The following is a 13139-nucleotide window of genomic DNA, read 5'->3' as shown; positions in this document are numbered from 1 at the left end:
TAAACGAAAGAACTCCCTCCCTTTTCTCTTTGGTTAAGCCTTCTCATGGTTGTAACCAAAGCTGAAATTCCATTTCGATAAATGAAAAACTCATCTAGATAGCCAATCCTATAAAAGGTAAGCTTATTTAGATCTTCCGGATTCTCAGAGTGGAGATCCTACTTCTAGTTTCTTTCTCGCACTGGAAACAGAATATAAAATTCTTCCTTTCCAGAATCAAGAAATAGAATATAAAATTCTTCCTTCCTTGTTTGGGGAACAGAATATAAAATTCTTCCTTCCCACACCAACTCTTTTCCCAAAATTTGTCAATCTAGGATTCATCCTAGGAAGTTTATCCCGAATCCTAAGCAGGGATAAGTCTGCGCCTAACACGCGCTGCCGGTTTAATTGTGGCAGGTTGTTATTAATAACACCAGAATCCATGCCTTACACGCATGGGGAATTTCATCCTGAATCCTAAGAAAGGATATGTCGACGCCTAACACGCGTCGCCGGTTTAGTCTTTTTTCGAACAAAAAGACACCAGAGTTCGATTCTGGGGTATTTTATCCCGAAGCCTAAGGAGGGATAAGTCAACGTTTAATACACGTTGCTGGGTAGCCTATTCCCATGACAACGGCGAAGTCTACGTATTCGAAGTCGTAGCATCAAGTCTAAGGGAGTTCATTCCTTTAGCCGATTCTGGGGAATTTCATCCTGAAGCCTAAGTAGGGATAAGTCAGCATCTAAAACACGTTGCTGGGTAGCCTATTCCCATAACAAATGGTAAAGCCTATGTATTCAACATCATAGCACAAAGTCTAAGGGAGTTCATTCCTTTAGCGCAACGTTACATGCGAACGGATTTAGACAATCCGCATGCTAGCCCGACTCAAACGGTAGTCGGTAAAGGCTAATCAAATCCGTTGAAGGCTGGGGGTTAGCCAAAAATCCTAAAGTCAACACCTAACACGTGTCGCCGGGTAGCCTATTCCCGTAACAATGGCGAAGTCTATGTATTCGACATCATAGCACGAAGTCTAAGGGAGTTCATTCCCTTAGCACAACGTTACATGCGGAACGGATTCCGATAATCCGCATGCTAGCCCGACTCAAACGGTAGTCGGTAAAGGCTCATCAAACCCGTTGATGGCTGAGAATTTGCCAAAAATCCTGTAAGTATTATGACCGTTGGGTTCACAATCAACAGAGAAACATCTGAGAATTTGCCAAAAATTCTATAAATGCGAGTCATTGACGCATCAACTTTATGAGTTAGTCTCGTGACCTGAGCAACATACGACGTTCAAAACCCTAAGGTCTACGCCGGACAACGCGTAACCTTAGGTCAACGCCAGTCAAGAACGGATTTAAACAATCCGCATGCTAGCCCGACTCAAACGGTAGTCGGTAAAGGCTCATCAAACCCGTTGATGGCTGAGGGTTTGCCAAAAATCCTATGAGTATTGTGGTCAATCATTTCAAATGGAATGACGAATCATAATAAAGACGAAAGCAAGTTTCACTAAGAGAATCAAAAGTCAAAGTGTTCAGCAAACAAAATCATACATCAAGACCATGACCAAAAATCTGCTGACTGATCTTAGAAAGCTTCTCATCATAAGCTTGCCTAAGTTCAGCCCTGATGGACTCCTCGGTGGTGGCTGAAGTCCTCGCAGCGATCTCTTCTGTCTCGGCTAGCTTCTGCTCCAGGGATCTCAACTCATCAGATAAAGCAGTGTGGGTTTGCTGATCCTGTGCTTTCGTCATCTGAAGAATATCCAAAGTCTCTTCTTTTTCACGGAGTGTTCTTCTGAGCTGGTCTATCTCGGTCGCACAGGAGGTAATAGAAAGATCGAGCTCGGCAAGCGAAGATAATCTAGTAGCAAGGCTCGTCTTAACTCGATCTACTCGGCCCCGCTGCATCTGAATCTCGAGCTCAGTAAAAATCTGAGTCTCGCGTGATGACTGTAAGCGGGTGTCCAGCTCGGTAGCAATAAATGAGGAGGCACCTGCATCTCGGAGCTCACGAAACATCTGAAGCTCATGCTCTAGGCAATCAAGGTCATCAACTATAGCCTGTGCCAAATCTGGATGTCCCGCTTCCCTTATCAAATTGACTTTAGAATCAAGGAAAGGCTTGAATTGGCGAAGAGAAAGTCCACCATGGAAAAGCTTGCCAATCATAGCATTCATGAAAGAGAAGAAGGAGCGGACTTCTATGCAGATGACAATCTTCTCAGGATCATCATCAGATAACAACTCCCTCGCCAGAATATGAAGACGAGAAGAATTCCCTGCACGATAAAAAAAAGATAAAACCGTCAGAAAAAGACCTTGAAGAGTAAATAAATAGTATTCATACCCTCTTGAGTCACTGGGGGTGGTGGAGGTGTAACGGCTGGGGGTGTATCAACTGGTGTAGTTGGTCCCATAGCCGGCTCAACAGGGTCATTCTCAACAAAAACTCCTGTTAAATACAAGTCAGAATTCTCAGAGGCATCACATTATAGCTGCATTAGTCAAAATTGGCTAGTCCTATAATTAATTTGGGAGGAGGCATATACCTTCGAAAGAATCATCCTCAAGATTCTTATCGAACGTGGGCTCGGAAAATATGTCTCCAGGTAACTGGCCATCAGACTGAGGAGAGCTATACATGAAGTGGAGTGTAGGAGTGTCCGTGATCAAGTCTTCCTCGTCAAAATCATCAATGGAGAAATCTGATGTAAAAGAATATAAGTACCAAAGAAGAATAAAGAGACTACAACCAACAGAAATGAGTTACCCCTTATGGATGCGTTAGCCTCTTTATTCCCAAAATCCACGTATGCCTCCTGCAGGTTATCTGAAGAAGCAAGGTGTACAGAGATGATTAGAGGATGCACAAATTCTTTTGTATACCATCTAAAAGATACATTGTCAATAGTAGATGTACCTGGATCTGCGGAATCAGGTCCTACATTGCTATCCTCCCTAATGTCGGCAACCCCTGTAGGCCTTTTAAACTGGGGCAGCGGGTCAGGCTCACCAGGAGATACAGGAACGGAATCGGAACTCATTTCGCTCTCTCCACGCTCTCCTATATAGAGATGGAAAAGCATGAGTCAATGTTCCGAATAACCAAGAAGGTGGTTTACAAAGTAGATGTTACCTCCGTCACTAGCAGGATCATCACCAGCCAAGTCCATATCAGATGCTCGGGAAGCTACACGCTGCTTGCGGGCTAATCTCTTCCGCCTAGCAGCAGGGACAATAATCGAAGGTCTCGCCTGGGAAGGGGGACGGAACTCTTCATCCTGGTCAACTGTGGTCCCTGAAACATCAAACCATAGTTAGTTTCAATATTTCTGGAAGATGGAAGGAAAAGATGAATAGCAAACCTCGCTCGGAAAAGTCTTCATAACCTTCAGGATCTCCGCCTGAAGCCTCATCTGCGGAATGAAAGGTCTTCTTTCCCTCTTCATCAATCCGACGAGTCTTGTTCCGTGTCCTCTGTGATCGAGCATTTTCCCAAATCCTACGGGAATCAACCTGAGAAGCTTCCTCGGCCTCTAGTTCTGTAATCGGCTTCACGGGGATAGTCTTGTTAGCTGCTAACAACCACTTGCAGCTTAAGAAAGTAAGGTTCAACTGCCGATCAGCACTCGGGAGACTGAATTTAGCACCAGTACAGCCAGTCACGGTCCACAACCACGCACGGAGACCATCTACCAAACCGCCGTGGGCCCGAAGCTGCTGACGAGGATTCCCGACGTAAAGCTGATCGTAGCCAAACTGACGAGCGAATCGACAGGGTAGATATGGCTCTATGAAGCACTGATCCCTCACCCGAAAAGTCAGATAGCCTGGCCTAATGTTCACTAGCCAGTTAAAGCAGCCGATGTCCAAGTGAGTTCGATACTCTCTCGGCCTCTCCTCATCTATCAAACTATCACCGTATCGGCCGGAGAACTGCGGAAAGCAAGTGGAAAATGTCCAACACTTGTGGACCTGTAGCTGCTGTCTGATGTCAGAAAATCCACGCCCCTCCCACTTGCCATTCTCAAGTAACTGTAGTAAAGGAACGGAATGATCTGTGGCGCTCGGTACCGACATCATATCGGAACGGTGAAGGACGAACCAAGCCATCAAGTAAGTATACGGGAGCTCTGTCTTAAGGGTGGGAATCTGAAGAAAGCTGTCGAAGTCCTCGGTGAATGTTAGCCACCATCACCGGAAGAAGTGAGAGTTCTTTCTTGTAGGCGAGCTGAACTGCTGGATAGAGCACTTCCAAGGGCAAGGCATCGCCAGACTGATATGGAACAACGCACTTCTTCAACCAGATAGCGAGATAACCGGCAAGAAGAGTCATTGGTCGAATCGGTGCGGTAGCATGCCACAAGAATGATTTGAACTTGGTCCATGCAGGAAAGCCACCCTCAGAACTGCTAGTGGTATAAGAATGAGCGCCAATCTTCTTCAGCAGACTGTTCACCCCTGAGGGAGTAAGTGGAACCAACTCACAAATAGCCTCGCCAGAATTACTCTCCAGATTCTTGAACAAATAATTGGCAAACTGCTTCAGACTCACGAATGTCTTAGTCCTCTTTTCTAAAGGCTCAGACTGCGCCAAAGCTATATGATAGTGACAAGTGAGATCCCATAGAGTCTCGTAGCGATCGGGCATACGATCCTTCAGAGGACTTAATTCATGGTTGGAGGGAAAGTATTCCTGATACAACATCTGTCCCATGGGTAAGCCAGAAATCCTGTGCATCTCGTGAAGAGCCAAACCTATCTCCCCTTGTCGGGTCAGAAAAGTGTTCGAATCTGAATTATAAAGCTCGAACAAAGCACAGAAATGCCTTGCGCTGACAGGCAAGCCATACATGGTGGCATGAACGGCTGCATATAAACCACAAGCGTGCAACTCCTCGCCCCATCGGCTCAAGACATACGTCGTCATACGGGTCCACCAAAACTTGTCCAAAGAATGGACCCAACCATAAATCCTGTGACGCGTCGCAGGCATCTCCCGTCCTAGAGCAGCGAGGCGATTCCTCAAGGTAGAAGCGGTGGCGAGGAACTCGTTACGTGGTGGTGCATCCAGCCCCAGTACTCCGGGACGCAATCCGGTGATGTGACTTCTGCTCGAGCCAGGAAACGCCTGATGAGTGATGTAGCCGCAATGGACGCTCTCATGCTCCTCCGTCAAGCGCCACGACATCTCCCGTGTCACGGCCTGACGCCTGAGCTCAGTCAATGAACGATGCCGAGGAATCTTCGGCAAATATATGAAGCCACTGCCAGTTTTATGAAGCCACTGCTCAGCCTCAATAAACACGGCATCCGGGTCTTCGACAGAGTCGCCAAATAAGAAATCGCTCTTCTGAAGAGGCTGAATAGAACTGGCGTCCTTCACAAGAGGTGCATCGGTAATCAACTATCGAAGAACTCGGTGCCCACCTTCCTTCACCGCCTGGGCAACCTCAGTCGATGTGCCCAAAACGAACTGAGGAGTGACTGGGATAGGGGAAACATCGTCGGAGGTCGAATAATACTCGCCACGACGCCCGTATACTGCGTGAGATGAGAACGATCCAGAAGGGTATTCAACTGAGAACAAGCAATTAAACGTTTGTTAATTCCAGTTATAAAAGGAAATTGAACTCATCTTACGAAGGGGTAAGATAGATTCATTGCCTTATAAAGGGTGTGCCGTTTTGGCCACGTTGCGCCTTCATAAGATAGGGTATATCGACAATATATCCCTGCCTTATAAGGCACAACGCAACGACAAAACGCCCCCTTTATTTATTATGAGATAGTGTTTTGACCAAGCAAAACATATCTTTGAAGCGTCGATCCTCACCAAGGAGAATCAAGGCTTTTCCCGGTTGCCTCACCAAGGAGAACAACGGGGAGTAAAAAAGAAAAAGGACCAATTTGCAAATTTTCGAGAAAAAATGGACTAATTTGTAAATTTCCGGAAAAAGTAGCTCACCGGCGTAAGAGGGAGGCGCGCCATCAGCCGGCGCGGTAGAGGATTGACCCCTCGCCATACGGGACATAGAGACCTGCAAGGTAAATTGAGGGATCAGATCTAGAAAAGGAAAAATCCCATTTTCTTTATCGCAATTCCACCCCTAAAAAGGCAAGCTTGAGGCATCAAATCACACCCTCAACCCTTATATGCGATCCCGCGACTCCATACACAAGATCAAATATGAAATAGATCAAGATTGCGGAGGATTTACCTGAAGAAAAGCCCAAAATCCAATAAAGGCGAGACTTTTAAGGAAACTTGAACCACGCGCTCGAGGGGCCTGAGAGAAACTTTTTATTTGGAGTTTTTGGGGGATTTCTCAGTCCAAGATCCAAAGGAAGGCTAGATCTAATACAGATCTGAAGTTTGGAGGGAGAAAAGAGGCTTGTGAGAAAAGAAAATCAAAAATTAGAGGGAGGGGGTGGCCGGCCCTAGAAAGAGAGGAAGAAAAAGAAAAAAGAAAAAACAAAAAAAAACCCCTTTTATAGCCTTGAACCAGATCTGGCTGAACCAGACCAGACCAGGCTAAACCAGACCAAGCCAGATTGGACCAGAATGGACCAGAATGAGCCAGAATGAGCCAAAATGAGCCAAATTGAGCCAGATTGAACCTGGCTGGACCAGACCAGACCAGAATGAACCAAATTGAGCCAGATTGAACCAGAATGAGCCAGTCTGAGCCAAATTGAACCAGTTTGAACCAAATTTGAACCAGAATTCAAATTGGAGCTGAATTAAGCATTGGAACAACTTTAGATCAACCTACAGTTCAGTCCTTCAACTATTTAACCCCTCTACCATATATTTGGAAGGGTTGGAGAGATTTTGAACCCAAATACTGCCTTTTTTGGCACATTTTTTGGGCCGGTTCAGATTATTCGAACCTAAAGAATACTCCGAAAAGTATACGAGTATAAACTGCTTCTTAATACTCCAATAAGGTATATGAGTATAAACTATTCCCTATTTTTGATTTGAGAAGTTCCTGGAGAATATTGTTTATAAATATTCTTAAGGATAACTCACAATAAGGTATATGAGTATAAACTATTCCATCCTCTTTGTTGAGAAGTTTCTGGAGAATATTTTTCTAAAAAAATATTCTTAAGGATAACTTAACATAACTCCCAGGAGTGTATGAGTATAAACTAGACCTCCCCACTCCAACTCCTTAAGAGCTTAAACTGTGTAGACTCCAAAATACTTACGAGTATAAACTGTGTTAAACGCCGGACAACGCGTCACAATGAAGATTCAAAGCCGTCAACCGATGGTCAATTCCGTGTTGAAACAACCAACTCGAGCTAAAAAAGCCAAGAAATCAAGAATCGACTTCAAATTCAAAATTCCGACAACGGTCAGACAATAAATGCAGCACCGGAACCCTCTCAAGCATTCGACAAAGCACCGAATAGCCTGGAGGATTGAAGGAATCGAGAACAGAAACCATTCCAAGATCCCGTCACACCGATTGAAGGTTGGGACAGTCATATCCAAAGTATTCCAGACTCTTCTATAAAAGAACGAGACTGAAATACTTTGGAGGGGGTATCTGTAGGCATATAAAATTGCTTATAGGTCCCTTAACACGGCTCAACACGAACCAATGAACCATCGGGCGACGTATCTAAGCACGAACGTCAGTCCACAACACCGAAGCCAAGTGACACGCAACGAAGCGGATTAACAAGGCTACGAAGCTGACGAACCGCACGTGAACGACGGAATGAATCCACTCGCGTGCGGAATCAAACCAACGGTCCAGGGAGTCAACGAGTCATCCAACCATATAACGGATTCGAACTCAGACACCAAAGCCGATTTACTGCCTAATCGGGATCCAGACTTCCAAATCAGGAATCAAGTCAACAAATAGATGTCAGACCAATGCTCGGCATGAGCCGAGCCACCCTGAGGTGGCCGCCCAGATCTGTGCCAAATGCACAGATCTGGTTGCCTATAAATAGGCGGGGTCATTCATCATTTGAGGGGACTTTTTGGAAGAACTTTTGGAGAGCCGAAACTCTGCCGGATTGAGACCTCATCTTGGAGTTTTTTGAAGGCTTGAAGACTTGGACATTCAGATCTGATTCTTGGCGAGCACCCGCATCACAAAAGGCAGGAGTTCGAGGGGATCGAGATCTCAGATCTACGTTGTTACACTCCGGATCAAAGCTTGGTCTTTGATCCCGAGATTCGAGCGATTGTTTCCTTGGTGAAATAATCCCTCCGGCTATTATTTCCTTGGTGAAATAATACCCGTTATACTGCGTAGATCTGCTCGGATCTAGATCGCGTGGTGGTCCACGGCAAATAGCCCCGGCGTAGGCAAAGAACCCACCAAAGCGAGCTACCGTAAAACAGGAGCTCGCGATTTGTTCGACAAAAGAGAAAAAGTTGTAATTTTTTTAATTTTCTTTATTTTTGATTTTCATTGTAACCGGATCTAAAAAAGACCGGATCTTTTGTAACCGAAAAACTGTTATTCAAGATAGCAATGGAATCAATGAAGAAAGCAACGATTTTTCCCGCGAACAACTATCACTCTCAATAATAGAACACTCGTGGCAGGTTGAGGTGAAAAATGGTGATTCTTGGATGTGGAAACAACTTTTAAAGGTTAGGGATAAGATGTTAAATTTGTATGGAGGTGCTGAAAATCTGAAACTGTTAATCAATTCTTGCTACAGAGCTCCAAAAGTGCATCTCTCTAGTTTGTATAACTGCCTATGTCCGATAACAACCAAAGTACAATGGCATAGCACTGTCTGGGAGAATCTCAACTACCCAAAACACTCTTTTGTGTTGTGGCTTGCAGTCTAGAACAGACTTCTTACACAGGATAGGTTGATAAGAAGAGGAATTATTCAAGTTAATAGCTGCAGTTTATGCTCAGGGGCTGAAACAAAGAATAGAGACCACATTTTCTTTGAATGTAATTACTCAAGAGAGGTTTGGAATGGGGTCATGGATTGGCTAAAATACAAATGGAGAGCATGTGAATGGAATCTGCTGATGGATTGGTATAATTGCAGATTGAAAGGGAAGGGGTTTAAGCAAAGAACCAAAAGAATGGCACTTGCAGCTACAGTGTACTATATATGGAAGGAGCGAAACAGCAGAATCTTCAAGAAGGAAGTTCATAATGCAGCTCTACTGATCAGAAGCATTAAAATTGAGATGTTGACTGTCATCCTAAATAATAGCTCCCTATCGGCTGAGTTCAAGGAATGGAGTTTATCTTTATAGAATGTTTTGTTCTCTCTTACAGTAGTTTAGTTGTGTGAGTTCCTTGTGTGTATGCACGGGAGCCCTATAGTTTTCTCATGTAAATGAGTTCTTTGATGTACATAAACTCTTTACTTGGTAAATGAATATACTCTTTTCATTGACCAAAAAAAATAATAGAACACTTGAGGCAAGATGAATTATCATAGCATATAATTCAAGGAAATTCAATGATATCGTACCCAAATGTATATAACAACAGTATAGCAATAGATATGCAATTGGCAGTTAGTCTACACATGAAGAAATCCAAGCAGGCTTTAACCAAAGCAAAACAGTATACAACTGAGTTATACAAATTTAACTCATAGAATTTTCAAGAAAATAAATAATTGAACTCTCAATGGATTGAGAGGGAACAAGGAAGGGTTTACCTACCATTCGCGCCATGTTCCTCGATACTTACAAACAAATCTAGAAATTTTGATTCTATATACACATACATGTATACCCCTACGAGATTCTAGTCAACTAGATCTTTTATTATTTTCCTATCATCTAACTTATATCATGATATATATGCTATGCTTGAGAAGGTTATGCTCAACACTTATAATATGCACATACAGAGAATATAGTATACATATAGAAGATTGAGATGGAGAGACGGGAGAGCAATAGATATCCAAAATGTATGAAGCTAGTGTTATATAACTCCTATAGGTGTCTAGTTTTTAGGACAATAAGTGATTTGCAAGACTAATGCATATAACTCAAATCTTACTCAGAGCATGCAAGATATATACAAACTATAAATGTAGATCATGTTAGCGGATTCAAGTGAATAGATGAGGGGCCAAATAATTTCAAAAATTAGTGAAATAAAATTCAAAATTTTCCTACACAATGTCGACATGCAAGCTTACTACACATACATGGATGCTTGTAAAATTATAACCAAAGCCATGCACTCACCAACTACCATATTTAAGGGCAATAACACAAGAAAGATCATATTTTTATTGATTACAAGCGTGAAGATAAAAATTTTAACACTCTAGAGTGACGTGCAAGAGTATATATACTAGGCATGCAAGTATTAATTCCTCAGCTAGAATTCATGCATGATCAAACTAACCCAAACATGTCAAATTTTAGATTCCAATTAAATTTTAGATTCCAATATAAATGGATGCAAGATCATGAAGGGTTTGAGAGGATATCTAGTGGTGGATCTAGAATTCCTTTTCTACCAAGATTTCTTGCAACCCTTGTCTTTGCTTCTTCTAGCATGAGAGAAGAAACTTGAATAATTGAGTAGTGAAATTGGGGAAATTTGGGGGGACTATGGGGCTGAGAGGCCAACAAAAGGGGAGGAGAGAGGGATTTTTCTCTTTGAAATGAGAATGAGGGGGAGAGAAAGAGAGGTGGATTGTTAATTACCCTAACACATGTGATTTGGAATCTTAGATTATGGTAAAATTTGGGGGTTGAAACGAAAAATCCCCCCTGACATGTCTGCCCAAAGATGGGTAAAAGACATAATTACATGTTTTGAAATAAATTATGATAATTATTGGAATAGGTCTTAGCTTTGGTTTGACCAAGGTTGACTTAGGGTTCATATCAAATTAATATGAACCTTAGAACTTGATTAAATAAAACTACAATGAGAACATGGTCACGCTACATTCTCATGATTAGAAAACATGTATTGAATTTACAAATACTAGGGTCGATATTAGTAACAATATATGTTATATCCTGGAAATAACCCAAGTGTTAATCCTCTCTCTAGAGTCGACACATGTCCTATGACTGTTAACCATAAGTTCAACCTCGTTCTGGCAGGACGACTAAAGCAGCATAAGTGAAAACTTTTCCAAATAAGTCCCCGATCAGGCAGACAACTTGCATAGTCACCAAAAAAGGCAGTGCTTGTCGAACTACGTGCAAATTCGAGATGAGAAGCATCCTTACTCGGCCTACTATTCGAACTCACAACACTCGAGCCATCCAAGCTGACAACTTGCGACGCTGACTAGAAAGGCAATATTTGTCAAGCCCCAAGAACATGAGTCAGAAGGTGGTGCATCATTGAGCCCCCCGCCAATAGTTGATTATCGTCATATTAAATGAATGATCAGAGTCATTATTACTTTAGCCCAAAAAGTCTTTATAACTCATTAGACCTTGTCAGCACCATGCTGCCTAGTCACAATCGCATTAAACACCTATGTGACTCATCCCACTTAGTGGCTGACACTTGTAAAGTAAATGCCAACAAAGCCACCTATTCGGACACGACCTAAGTTATCCTTTTGCCCCTTTGGATCTGCTATAAAAGGGAAATGATGTCTGCTACTTAGGGTAAGAAACTTCTTCTCAAGATAACTCTTTCATATTTACTCATCTTCTCCACTAAAGCTTGATACTAACTTGACCATTGGAGCAACCACTGAAGATCCCAACTTTAACCACTTAGTATTCTACATGTGCGGGATGGATCTATCAGCTCAAGGACAAGTCGTCTGAAGAAGTTTAAGAACCTAACACCACACATAATCCACAAATGAACTCTCTATTAGATAACTGACATTAACAGCAGCAGTTTGTCGCCTTCATTAATGAGCTCCTCAGCCAGATTCCTCATCAACAACACTCCACATCATTTTTTCCTCCTCCGCCTCCTACGGGCCAACCATCTCAAGTAGACTTGCTTCACGACTTCTCCTTGGCAGCATTAGCAGTACATAGAAGCAACGGAGGAAAGCCCTAGTGATAATTACATTTTTATTATATTTTTATACCCTCAATATCTATCTTATTGAAATAAATATGTCACTAATATTATGTTATATCTTATTTTACATGTAAATGAAGAATTAATGAATAAGAGCTGAAAGAAAACTTAAATTTTCTTATTTTTTAATCTTTTATTGAAGCCTCGCTCAAGCCAAGCAATCTATAGAAGCCGAAGAAGTAAGGATCCAATATAAAAAGAAATCAAGTTAAAATCATACTCAAGATAATTAGCCACAAGTAAAATACAATGGTTCTTATTGCTTGCTATAGGTTATAAAATAGGGGTAAAGGCAAGGAGTTTGAATGTGAATTTTTTTGTAATTACTTCATTTTGAGCGAATGGTTACCATAATTGAGAAGACCTTTTAAAATTATAACTTTGTTGTAATTAATAAAAAAATCACTTCTTTATATTTTTCTTTTCTTCTCTTTGTATAATGATCATGAATTTTCAATACTAGTTAAAATAATTTTTAGTATTTTAAAATATTTAATTATTACTTTTAAAAGAGTATTTGTATTTTTCTTAATTTTCTAGAATTTTCTAAGATTTAAAAGTCCAAATTTTATATTTATTTAAATGATTTTGATATTTATGAATTAACTTAGTGCAGTAAAAATTTCTGGAATTAATCTGTTGTGTTGTCGAAACTATTACGTATCATTTTGAATAATATGTTATATTATTAATATTATTTTCTATAATATGTTGTATTATTAATTATGTATTATTTGTATAATTTGTTGTATTATTTCTTCTATTGCTATCGGTTGTATTAATACAATTGGTACGTTTTTATTTATAGATAATTTTCTCATAATTATTTAATTTTAAATATAAGTAATTATATTTTTATTAATTATTCTCGTTAAATAGTATAATTTATTGTATTATTTCTACCATTGCATATTATCGTTTGTATTAATTCAATTGGTACGTTTTTATTTGTAGATAATTATTCCGTAATTATTTTGATTTTTAAATATTAGTGATTATTTATTTTAATTAATTTTCATTTAATTACCTAACACTAACCCTAATTAAACTATAATATAAATAACCCTCTCCTCTCTCTCTTCTCTGTGTTTTCACGTC

The sequence above is a fragment of the Asparagus officinalis genome, chromosome 1, assembly GCF_001876935.1.
Source record: "Asparagus officinalis chromosome 1, Aspof.V1, whole genome shotgun sequence".
Classification (NCBI taxonomy): Eukaryota; Viridiplantae; Streptophyta; class Magnoliopsida; order Asparagales; family Asparagaceae; genus Asparagus; species Asparagus officinalis.
This window is presented reverse-complemented; position numbering follows the sequence as displayed.